The sequence below is a fragment of the Meles meles genome, chromosome 1 (genome assembly GCF_922984935.1).
Source record: "Meles meles chromosome 1, mMelMel3.1 paternal haplotype, whole genome shotgun sequence".
Classification (NCBI taxonomy): domain Eukaryota; kingdom Metazoa; phylum Chordata; class Mammalia; order Carnivora; family Mustelidae; genus Meles; species Meles meles.
Window position 1 is genome coordinate 7,799,443 of NC_060066.1, and position 12,811 is coordinate 7,812,253.

Consider the following 12,811-nt stretch of genomic DNA (forward strand, 5'->3'; position numbering starts at 1 on the left):
GTGTGGCCTTGGGCAAGACACCTAACCTCTGTGACATGGTGATTGAGCGCACATCACTCCTTCCTAGTTCCACTGTTTATGCTTCTAAAATAAATAAGACTTGATCACAGGCTAAAAAAAACAAAAAACAAAAACCAAAAACCTGTCACTTACAGGTAGTGAGCAGTACGTAGGTGCTTACTGGAGGGCTCGGCACACTGTTCTCAAATGTTCGTTCCACCCAGACTCCTGGTTTCTTCTTCTCTCTTTTCATCTCAGGATTGTCGTATCGGCATGGTGTTGTCCTCTCTATCATGCCTCTGTTCAAGATTCTTGGTGCCTCTGACCTGTTCTGTTTGCTCACGGAGACACAGTCACCTAATTCCACGGATTTGATGCATTCCTTTACACCCTGCTTGATCACAGAAATACATCACTCAACCCAGAACCTCTTACCAGGTGCATTTCCCAAGTAGAGGTACTCGTGAACTCGCCTTCTTCTGACAGAGGGCTGTCTCTCCTGAACGGTGCTGCCCAGCGCCGCTGGACCCGTCCACAGTATCACAGAGTCTGACTGCCCTGCACACAGGGCCAGCCCCGCACTTGCCCACGTCCTTCTCTCCTCAGCTCTACTTCCCACTCGTGTTTTGCGTTTACACTGAGACATGTCACTGGCCCCAGAGCTGGAGGGAGCTTGCACTTTGGGTCTTTGCTTTGCAAGGCTCCAAGTGCACCATGAGATTCCTGACTTCTTTAAAGCAAGTCAGAAATTTGGTGCATGAATTTGCCAAGTCTGCAAAAAAAAAAAAAAAAAAAGCCAGTCTGAAATCAGCAGTTTTCAGAATCTGTGCATTTTGGAAACTATTCAGTGCAACTTACTGCTGACCCTCCTTCTTTAGACTTCTTCGTTCCTGAAACAAGGCCTGCGTTTGACAAGTGGCCATGATCGTTCCTCTGCCCTGGCTTTCTGAAGGTGAGGGCTGGCCTTCTCTCTTGTGACCATACAATTTTTAGGTGTGTAGAAGGATGTTTATTAAAAAGGAACCAGCCAGATCATAATCTTGAAAAGACACTATTAAATTTAATTTATATTTGATATGTATCTAAAATGAATCCTAAAATACTTGTATTAGGAAGCCTAAGGAACATCTTGTCCATTGTCAAATTAAAATTTGCATAACTGAGGTATCTTCAAAAAACTGGTGAGAAATCAGGAAGATTTCGGTAGTTGATTTCATTATCATTGATGAGCTTTTCCTAGGTATTTCATCTGGAGTGTATCATACCACAATTTAACATACAGGATTTTAAGAGACAGGGTAGGTATAAGAGGCGCTAAATTGCATTTGAATTTTTGGTGCCAAACCTGAAATGTTTACTTATTCCTTTAACACCCCTTTTCTGCGTCCCCACTGTGGGCCGCGCACTCTGCCAGGGTCAGGGGATGTCAGGATGAAGCCAGGCATCTTGCCTGTCAGCCTCGGGAATCTGGGCAGAGACCTCTGTGCATAGAAAGTAGCAGCAAGTGTGTGAACTGCTACAGGAACGTTGTGCACCGGATGCTCTGAGAGCCCAGAAGAACAGCTAATTATTCCAATTCCATCATTTTGTAAAAGCCATGTTTTAATTGGGTAAACAGACTATTATCCTATCATTTAAAACCCAATAGCTTTGAAAAACTTATAGCAACCAGAAAGTTCTCTGGGTGCCTGATAGCCATAAAGCAGAGGGAGTTGTTAGTGTCCTCTCTCGTCACATTCCTGATAGTGCAGTGGGGCCCAAAGATGTTCCTCGTGCGTCTGCGTGAAGCAGAAACGAGTGATAGGTGCAGAAAACACCAGGTGGCTGAGCTCATAGAGCCCATAAGGGGCTTAGATGCTCACTTGGCCAAAGCTGGTGTTTGGATGAGGTCAGCCAGGACGTGGCTGTGTAAGTAATTTTCTCCTGGTTTCCAGGTTAAACTTCGTGAGCAAGAGAGTCCAAGTGGGGAAATGATCTCAAACGGGCAGAATGTTTAAGAACCACGCATTTATAAACAGTCCTGATCCATCCTCAGTCTGAAATTCTGAGTGTCCCTCTGAAAGCTTGAGTCATCTGGCACGGTGGGAGGCATCGTGGCTTTATTTCTTTTATAAATCTTTTTTTTTAAAAAAAGACTTTATTTATTTATTTGACAGACCAAGATCACAAGTAGGCAGAGAGGCAGGCAGAGAGAGAGGAGGAACCAGGCTCCCTGCCGAGAAGAGCCCCCAATGCGGGACTCGATCCCAGGACCCTGAGATCATGACCTGAGCCGAAGGCAGAGACTTAGCCCACTGAGCCACCCAGGCGTCGTGGCTTTATTTCTACTGTCACTTCTCCTGTTACCCGGGAGGTGGTTTCATCTTTCCATCAGGAAGTTCCAGCAGGAGGTTGAATGTTTAAATATCTAGTGCCAGAGTAGAGAAGGCAGGTGGACTGGTCCCTTTTGTAATCATCATGTGTTGGGCGTTACAGTCGATATTTGCTTCTTCTTTTTTTTTTTTTTTTTGCCCTCACAGCCCTCTATAATGTAGGTATTAATATTCCCATTTCACAGATGCGGAAACTGAGGCCTCCCTACAGGAATAATGCAGTCAGTCAGTGGTGGAGCTGGGATTTTGATCCCTGTCTCTTGGTAGACAAAGCTGCTCTCTGCCCAGGACTCTGGCCCTTCTCATTGTTATCCCAAGAAGAGGGACAATTTTGCCTTCTTGCTCTCCCCCTCTCTTCCCTGCACTGCTTTGATTATATAAGCCTGCAGTTAACTAACGCGTGTCCCTATCAGAACTCAAGGAAAATCCTTAAGCTGTCCGTGCATGAACTTTTAGCAGGAGGAATATTTCCCAAGTTTAGTAGAAATTACTGAACCATGGGGCACAGAGGGAAAGGAGTGAAGTGTAGGGTTTCTGTGGGTGGTGGTTGTTTTGCTTTTTTGTTCTTATTTTGCATGAAAGGGAAGAATCTGAGATTATACCTTTTTTTTTCTTTCCTTTTGGTTTGGCGTGTGTGTGTGTGTGTGTGTGTGTGTGTGTGTGTGTGTGTTTGAGGAGGAAGAAGCCTTACTGCGGGGTGGGAGGTGGTCAGCCATTCATTAAATTGTTGGAGCTAATATGTCTGCTAAAAACCTGTAATGCCATCTTTAGCTTCCTTGTATTTTAGATTTTTTTAAGTACTTCCAGAAAAAAAAAGGAAATTGGATTGTCTTACGTTAAATTAAAATCCTGTCTAATAGTGAGTGGTATATTCTTTGGAAATATTGCATTTTTGACAGCACAAACGATTACAAACAAATCAATAATCGGAGAATGCTGAAGAGTCTTCCAAGCTCTGGCAGGAAAAGCAATTAGTGTGGATTGATTTACTGTTATTTATTGTGATGAGGTAATTGCCTCCACTCGCGCTGTTCTTGAACTTGTGGTACCCAATGGTTTAAAAACATTTATTCTTTTAAATCATTTAATTTATCTCTGGCCTTATTGTAGAACAGAGATGGCTTTGCGCTTAACTGATGTGAAGACCTGGCTTTCCTCTTTGGCTCCCTAACCCCGGGCTGGGTTTTGTCCCTGTTGTGGCTGAGCCCGGAACGAAGTCCCAACCTTGTGCGCCGAGGCTCATAAATCCTGGAGAGATGCATCTGGAAACAAATCACGAAACCCCTCTCCCGCACAGGTGGTGGATGGAGGCCTTGCCTGGCAGTTCACACTGCAGACCACAGTGTGGGGCTCCCGGTTGGCCTGGATGGTGCGTCGCCGGTGGGACAGGGACGGGGACGGAGGCGGGGTACTGATACTCTCACTCACACCGATAGCATCGCTTTGAAATCCCGGCCACAGACCTCTCTGAAGGCTGACTGTCGGGAACATGCTGGGCCCTGCTGCTCCTTGGGGTGCGTACCTTTCCTTTCTGGTGCATGTCTCTCTGTCTCTTACCCTCTTGTCTGTCCCCTGTGGCTGCGCACCATTACGCTTTTGTGCGGCCGTCACTTCGGGGCAGTTTCCCAGTCTGCACCCGGGGTCTGTGCTCGCTGCTGAGTTTGGCTGGAGAAGGACATGAGGGACTGAGTGTTCCAGATGAAGATGGTCTTCGGGAATTTCCCGTATGAGCCTTGCCATGTGTCTCGCAGTCTTTACAGGCCGGGTCCCTTATGAACGCGCATATGTGTCTTTTTCCTTCTGAGTGGCTCACATCCCGGTCCCGGGGTGCAGGTGCAGCCTTTGGCACTGGACCCGCCCTGTATTTCTCGTGCTGCAGGGGGAGGGTCTGCTCGGGACCCTGCTGAAAATGATTCTCAGAGAGCAGGCTGGGGGGACACTTGAGTCTCCCAGCCATGTCCTCATCCAGAACGTTCCAGAAGGGCCACTGGCTTTGCGGGATGACCCCGTGTGGGTAATGGGACTTGGCGGATGAGAGATTCCGTGTGATGAAACGTTTCTGAGTGGAAAAGCTTCTCGTGGGCACGTTCACCACCGAGCAGGGAGTTGAAGGCGGCAGCCAGCGCGCTGGGGGTTTTGTTTTTGCATGTTCTAGGTTGTGAGTCTGTCGTGCCCAGTACTGCTGTGGGTCGTAGCGGGCAACCCGGCAGAGATGGAAGGATGTGAGCCTTGGCACCTGAACTCGGGGAGCTCGTGGTCAGCCTGGGAGGTGTCACCGATGCCCCTGGGGGGGGGGTGTGGGTGTGGGTGGAGGGCGGAGGCTTGGTTTTCCAGCGTGTGCTCCTGGGAATGCGAGCTTCCTGGATGCTGCAGGCGTTGTGTGGAGGGGATGCGGCAGGCAGTGATCCGCAGACGTGTTAGGCCCCAGGAGCCCCTCCTCTCTTTTCCCCAGTGCGCCTCCCAGCACTCAGGTTTCGTGGAACAACTTGGTAAATACTGGTTATCAGAGAATCCAAAAGTAGAAAAAAGTGGTCCAGTGAACCCTGCGAACAGCTGCCCCTCCCATGGCTCCTGAGCGGCCTCAGAGTGACCGCTCAGACCTCTCACCTGGCTCCGTGTGGCCGCCCCGCTGGGCACGAGGCTCCCCGTGCCCCATCCTCTGCACGATCCCCACTGCATGCAGGGCTCTGCACACCACCCCTCGCCCGGCTTCACACCTGCTCCTGCTCCCCCCGCCGCTCCTCTCCCAGGGGCTGGGCAGGTGTCTCACCTCCCCCGGGCTCGCTTCACAGGCTTTGCTTTTCTCCCCGACGCTGGAGCTGGCGGGTTACGTGTGACGTGTCTGTGAGCGAGAATGGGAGCTCTGTGATGCGCTGGGTTTAGTTTGTGTTCTCTTCCCAGCGCGGAGGCAGCACATAATAAGTATTTGTGGAGTGACCCGATGAGTAAATGAGTAAATTCTGCAGAACGTCAGGGGGACAGATGCGTCACGGAAGACAGCTGGGTAGAGCGGGGCTCCGAGCTCCTGCGAGGCTTGTGGCCGCAAAGACACGGGTTCAACAGCTCTCCCATCACGGGGCGGCCCAGCGGGGGTCTTCGCTCTGTCCTCGGTTCACCGGGTGGCCTTGAGCCTGCAGGGCTTTCTTCTCCCAGAGCAGCGCGGGGCAGTGAGGTTACAGAGAGCCCAAACACATGTCATTGCTTTTAGAGGGGAGACGCTTGGGCCTGGGGCAACCAAGCGGGGTCCCCGGGGCAGAGGATGCTGTGGACCCCTGGCCAGGAGGCGGGCTCTGGGGGATGTGCAGCCTCCATCAGCCCATTGGGAGTCGTCTCGGCGAAGAGCAGGTGTGTCTGTGAGCATATTGTTTCCGAAAGTCGATGCCGACAGCCTTGCTTCGTGGTTGTGTTGTGTTCACGAGCTCTCCCCGTGGAGGTTCCTGTCGAGGGAGTGCAGGTGATCTTCCTCAGGTGTGTTCTCTGGAAATCTGTAGAGATGCAGGCACGAGGGCTCTTCAGTGGGCTTGTTGTTGACTCGGCCTAACGCAGAGTTCTGTGGGGAGCAGCAGGTAGCAGGCTCTGCCCAGGGCCGTCCACACGGGGACTGTGCAGGGCCGGGTTCCTGAGGCAGGAATTTGGGGGAGGCCAGGGGACGACAAGGGAGTGGTTTGGGCCACCAGAGCTGGTCTGTGCTGGAAGTGCGACCGTGACAGCAGTGCCTTCTTGTGGACCCTGTGATTGGCAACAAAGCCATTTGCAAAACTGAGAATGTATGAGGAAAAGTTGCAGAAACGGTCTGTCCAGCTCATCAGCAGGGAGACGGATGGCCCAGAAGGGGTGCCTGTCTGCCACAGGCCTGCGGGCAGTGTGCCCGCTGCCCAGGAAAGTAGCTGGTGTGTGCGCTTCAGGCTCAGACGGACCTTTGCTCACACCCTGGGCTTGGCTGGTGACTGAGTCTGTGTCCTTCTGCAAGCCACTTAGCCTCCCGGGGCCTCTGTGTCCCCATCTGGAAGATGAGTGCTGCGTCCTCCCAAGCAGCTTGGGAGACCTCTGTTGGCACACACCGTCCAGGCTCCGATTGGGTGGAAGGTTCCTTCCGTCCCAGATGGAGCAGGGATCCCGGGGCCCCGGCTGCATGCTGCTTGGGGTGGCCAGGTGCTGGTTTGCATTCTGGGGAGTTGGTGGCCACCTTGGTCATTAATGAAAGCGACTCCATCTTCCTCTCGGGTTTTCCCTGTGGCACAAGGGCTGCCGTAAATCTCCTAGGTGTCCTGGCGCCGAAGCCCCGGGAGGCTCCTGTGCAATCCTGTCTCCCCGCTGCGTCACTTGATTTAAGGCCAGCAGTGCTGGAGTTACACTTAGTATTTCCTCTGGCCTGTCATCGGGCCTCTGGTGAGACACTCCACGGCAGGCTTCTCGCTGGATGCTTTCAGTCACGGTCAGGGTGTCCGAACACTGGCCCAGTTCTGGTGTCACTGTCCTCACACAGATGAGAGACTGTAAACCCGAAAATCCCGCCTTCCGTGGCAGGGGGTGAGTGTCCTCCTTACTGCCGTTCGTATGAAGTACAGCTCCCGCTTGCTGGGTGCTGTGTGTCCTTCTCGGCCCCTTGCGGTTTCTATAACCATCAAAAAGCTTGTGAAGAGGGGTTTTATGTTTACCCGTTGAATCATGTTATGTTTACTTTTCCGATCCTGAGATGGAACGTACGTCTAGAATATTGCGCGTGAATGTGTGGTGTGACGGATGATAGTGACGTGAACACACGCGTGCCACTGCTCAGAAAGGGACCGTTGCCTGTAGTCAGGTCCCTCCCTCCACGGGGCCTTCCTGAGCGCACCCCACCTGTCCCCCAGAGGCGACCACTAGCCTGCCTTCTCTGACAGTTACTCTCTTCTCTGTGCTTTTACTGCCCGTGCGCACATCCCTAAACGAGTCACGTAGCATGGCACGCCCTTGAACTTGATGTCACGGCTGTCTGCGGATCCGTGTTCGGGAGGTATGTTGTTTTGCATGTTTGTTTGTTTGGAACTTGGCTTCTTTGCTGGACCTTATGTCGGCAAGACTGCTCAGAATTCTGGCCTGTAGCTCTCCCTCGCCCTTCTGTGGCATCACACTCCACCGTGCGAACGGTCCCCTGCCGTGTGGCCCCGTGCGCATGCGCAACCTCCGACATACAGTTGACTCTTGAACAACATGAATTTGAACTGCACAGTCCACTTACATGCAGTCTTTTCAATAAATACAGTACTGCGGATGTGTTTTCCTTAGGATTTTAAGTAACATTTTCTTTTCTCAAGCTTGCTTTTCTCTAAGAATGCAGGATAGCGTACTTAGACACAGATGTGTTACTCAATTCTCTGGAACCAGTAAGCCTTCCAGTCAGCGGAGCCTGCTCCTAGTTAAGCTTTCAGGGAGTCAGAAGTTGCGGGTGGACTTCAGCTATGTGGGGTTGGTGCTTCGGCCCCGTTGTTAAGGGGTCACCTGTATTTTGGGTGTGGGTATTTTTTTGGTCACATGTTGCGAATGCAATCACTTGTTCTGTGGCTTTCCCCACTCTTTATAACGTCTTTAATTAATTATTTATTATTATTTATTTTTTAAAGGTTTTGATTTATTTCAGTCATCTCTACACCCAGCATGGGGCTTTAACTCAGTAACCCCGCGATCAAGAGTTGCATGCTTCTCCAACTGAGCCAGCCCAGTCCCTTCCCACCCTTACAATGCGTGTTCTTGTTCGTAAGTTCAAGGGCAGCCTAGGTGGCGTGGTTGGTTAAGCATCTGACTCCTGGTTTTGCCCCGGGCATGATCCCGTGGTCATGATCTCAGGGTCCTGAGACAGAGCCCCATGTTGAGCTCTGCTCTCAGCGCAGAGTCTGCTTGAGATTCTCTCTCTCTCTGCCCCTTCTCCTCACAGGGACCCTCTCTCTCACATCTTTTTTAAACAATGTTCTTAAATTTAACGTCGTTTGGAAAAAGTCCTACCCAGATTTTTAGTTTCTGTTGTTGTGGGGATGGTTTGCTGGACTGACCGCACATGAATCACTTAGCAAAGAGAAAGGTGATTTTCTTTCTCGTTTAGCTGCGTGAGTGTAGTAAGGGCCCTCCATGCCGGGCCCTGCGCTGGCTCCAGGGACGCGCCGACAAGCCCATCCAGTGCGGATTCTGCTCTCAAAGGGCCACAGCTTGTGGGGACGTGGCCGTGCCGGTGACAGTCATGCGGGAGCAAGATCAAAGCCCTGGGTTTTACCAGGTGCTGGGGAGGCGGGGGTGGATGGTGGGGGAGCGGGAGATGCCCATCTTCCTGGGACCTAGAGAAGATTTCAGAGGTAAATGGGGCCCAGGGGAGGGGGGGGGGATGCAGGAGTAGCCTGTGAGCTAACACTTCTGAAGAAGAAATAGGAGCTTCTCTGGTGAACATTTTCCCTTTTTCTGACCTACAGGACAATGCATAGGCATCTTTGCTCACTTGGGAATAAAGGGAATGTTGAACTCATCAAATTTCGCTGCAATCCGTGAAGCCTAGCACAGTTGTCTTCTTTCAGAGCAAAGGGGACGCCTTGTTTTAAGCTGGGGAGGGGGTGTATATTCTTTTGTACCATCTCGTGGCTCACGCTTTGGGGATCTAGGATTTGAGGCTGTGCTCAGAATGAGAGGATCAGGGGCACCTGGGGGGCTCAGTAGGTTGAGCGTCTGCCTTCGGCTCACGTCATGACCACAGGGTCCTGGGATCAAGCCCTACATCAGGCTCCCTGCTCAGCGGGGAGCCTGCTTCTCCCTCTGTCAGCCGCTCCCCCTGCTTGTGCGTTCTCTCATTTTCTCTCTCTGACAAATAAATAAAATCCTTAAAAAAAAAAAAAAAAAAAAAAGAATGAGCGGATCAGTCTGCTCATTCAGGAAAGCCTGGTTTGCACACACACATTGTAGGACCTGCCACACTAAGACAGTCACATCTCCTCTTGTTCTGGTTCATGCAGTGTTAGGATCAGTCGGTTCTTTCCAATGTTGTTGAGAGGGGACAGGCCTGTCCCAAGACACTCAGGTAGAAGGAGGACTGTGAAAGAGAGCAGAAATGGCCGCCTCATAAAACACCAGTAGGGAGACCCACCTCAGTCCCAGAAGTTGTCCTGGAGGTTGCCCAAGTAGAGGACGGCAGGATGGGAGCGTTGTTAAGGAAGAAGGAGGATCCTGACGTAAGAGGAAGCCGGAGGAATGGAAAGGTTGGGGCAGCCGACTCTTTTGAAGCGAGGTGGCAGGTGAGGTCCTCGGTGGCTCTGCGCACTCTCAGGGGACCTGGAGGGCCCTGGGGCCGTTGATGCGGACACTTTTTCCAGTGATAGACCCATCAGGGACTTGAGTTTGGTCTATGACTGTGCCGCCCTGGGGCGGTCTGCTGATGGGCTTTTCTGTGCAGAGAGCAGACTGAGAAAGGAGCCCGTGCTGTTGGGGCCTAGTGATGCAGGCCGAGCAAGGACAGGGTTGTGGTCAAAGGAGACGCAGGCCCCAGCAGGGGAGTGGCATGGGCTCTTTTAATTGCGGGAGAAAGCCAGTGGGCAGTTTGAGCAGAGACATGACAAGGTCCGTCTGGTGCACACCTTTAAATGATCTTTCTCGGGAAGGAAACGCAGACGGGTCAGCGAGGAGGCTTGGGAGAGCAGTGTGGGCCATCTGGCCATCCCAGTGGCTGTGGGATTTGGCAGGAGACAAAGTCTCCAGACCCAGGCCTTGAGCCAAGGACACTGAGCCCCTGTGCAGGCGCTCTCCTTCCTCATGAGGTACTCTTGGGCAGAAGTCAAGCTTAGGGTCTGGGGTCAGTTTTGTTTCGTGTTGTTTTGTTTTTATCTTAACCTCTGCATGTTTCTAATTACTTAAAACATACATTCTATTCTAGAAATCCTGAAAAACGGAAACATGAAGACAAGTGAACGACGTATATATAACCCTAGTCATGCCCTCTGCTCACTCTTTGATCTTTCCTTTTGGATTCTCTCAGGCCTGCGGGGATCCGGGAGCTGGCGGCCTCTGCCGCAAACTGCTGGTCCGAAGGAGGCAGTGTTCTCGGGTCAGCTCCTTTTAAGTAGTCCTGAGCTTGCTCCCTGCAGGCTGTGTTCCAGGAGCTGGAGTAACAGTGATCAAAAGAAATCCTGCCCTCCTGGTGTTTGTATTCTCATGGAGGGAGTAGACCATAAGCACAATAAGTAAATTGCATGTTATACTAGAAGGTAATAAATGCCATAAAAAGCAAACCAGTCAAACACTGTAAGGGATGCCCGGGCAGGGAGAGGGGAGACCTCACAGGAACAGTGGCTTCGGACCGTGACCTTGGACTACATGTTGCGAACAGTGTCAAGGGAGCGTACACCCGGCAGAGCGTGGGGATGCAGGCGGGTGAGCCTGGTTTGCTGGGGCTCTTTCCTGGGAGAACACTGGGCAGGAAAAGCCCACAGAGGTGAGCTCGAATGCTTAGCGTCACCGCGTGCCGGTGGTGGTGATGACAGAGTGGACTTTCTGAACACTTGCTCACCGTCCCTGTAACCTCTGTGGGCCCCCCAGTAGTCACATGCCATCCGTGTTTTCTGCGCCCCGATCTCCGAGGAGGAAACCCAGAAGCCGGAAGTTCAGGTCTGTGCCCGAGGCTTTGTGGATGGTGGATGGCGGCCAGTTGTGCCGCGAGGAGGTGGACCCAGCTGTCCTAGCAGCAGCTTTGTTTTGCGATTGGTCCCCGTTCAGCCTTGGTCAGTGTTTGGGGACGGTGGTGGTTTTAGCTCTTGGAGAGGGCCCGTGTCAGGAGCCCCTGCTACCCCCGACCCTCCTCATGCTCAGAATGTTTTCTGAAACCACATCTTGCTCCTTCCGTGGTTTGGCCCCTGCTGTGTTTGATGGCCTGTTTCCTACTTTCTGGGAGCTTCCCTTCGGCCTGCTCTTGGCCGGCATCCCTGGTCGTGCCGTCTCCAGGAGGGAAACCGTGGGATTTCAGTGTCCTCGCCCCGGGCACCCTGGCCTCAGCAGGCAAAAACATAACTGTCTGCACTTTATTATTCTTTGTAAATCCTGGGCAGATGGCTTCTCTTGTTGGGAGTGTTTGCTTTTCACGGTTACTTTTCTGATTTTTTTCCCTATCATTTTATGCTATAACCTTTGACTCTGAAAATGAGCACAGGATAATAATAGTCAACATTTACAAGACGCTTGGGGGCAGGGAGGCAGCCTCCAGCCTCAAGCCAACTAGATACATCCCTCTGTGCCCAGGTTCCTTGGGAGGTTCACAGGCTGGGCCTGGGGCCCAAAATCCAGTGACTTTCACAAGACAGCTGATCTGTGTGGCCCCAGGAAGGGTGAAGTTGTCTCTGGAACCTGGAGTTAAGTCTGTAGGACCAGGTCTCACTGTGGTCGCCCCTTCCTGCCTCTTAGGCCGGCTGGCCACTCAGCGCTGGCATTAGAGCATTTTCTTTGTTCTTTCTGATTCCGTGTAAATGCCAGTGTTCCAAAAATAATATCATAATATTTGCCTATTTAGGAGATGAAGGCACTTCAAAGTGTCCTAGCATCTAACTTTGCAAATAATCACATCCTGGGGTTTTAGACATCTTGCTCTCTGCTCGGTAAGTAGATGAGAGAGCCTGGTTAATTTTTGCCTTTGTCCCAGGTCCTTTTGTTTAATCAGTCCTTTTGGGCCAAGCCACGGGGCCCAGTGTAGCACGTGGAGTGTGGTGCAGAGCATCCCATGACCAGAGAGTGGCCTTGTGGACGGCGGCGTCCCCAGGGAGCATCTCAGGCTTTGTCCCTGCGTTGACTTCCTGGCGTCTTTCTCTCTGAGAACGGCCCTCAGGGGAGTAACGGCATTTCCTTCATAGGCTGGGATGGAGCTTTTTTCTGTGCTGCTGTGACAGACCGGGGAGCAGGGTGAATTCTGGAGCGGTTTCTGAGGAAGCCTGGACAAGACTCTATAATTAGCTGAATAGTAAAAGGAAAAGTGTAGGATGGTGCTCAGGTTTCTGCCTCCGAGCGATGCGTTGATTTTGCAGAAAGTGAGTCGGGAATTGTGTGTGTTTATTTGGAGGGGCCTGGAGAGCTTCCCTGTAGAGACACCTGGAAGATGGTGGAAAATTCCTATTTGTGGTTTGGGAGAGATCACCACTGGGTATCTATCAAGCTGGCGAAATGGTCATTGGAACCACAGCAGGAGAACAAACAGGCCCAAGGACAGAACCTTGGAGAAAGCCAGCATTTCTCATCGTCCCACCCCAAGCCCCTGTACTGAGAGCTGTGACTGCCGTGGGCTGTTCCTTCTCTCCTCCTCCTGCGGGCGGCCAAGCAGCTTGTGTTCCCAGACAGGCCCCGAATGCACACCTGGAATTCACGTAGCAGTCTGCTGGGCGGTCGGAGAGCATGTGGCTCAGAGGGATATTGATAGCGCTCTTCACTGGGAGTCAGAGCGTGGG

General features: G+C 51.9%; 1 protein-coding gene across 4 annotated transcripts in view; it reads left to right on the plus strand.

Annotated features, from left to right (window-relative positions):
- Nucleotides 1–12,811, plus strand: part of ZFAT (zinc finger and AT-hook domain containing) — a 180,627-nt gene that overhangs the window by 123,281 nt on the left and 44,535 nt on the right. The gene's annotated exons all lie outside the window — the stretch shown is intronic.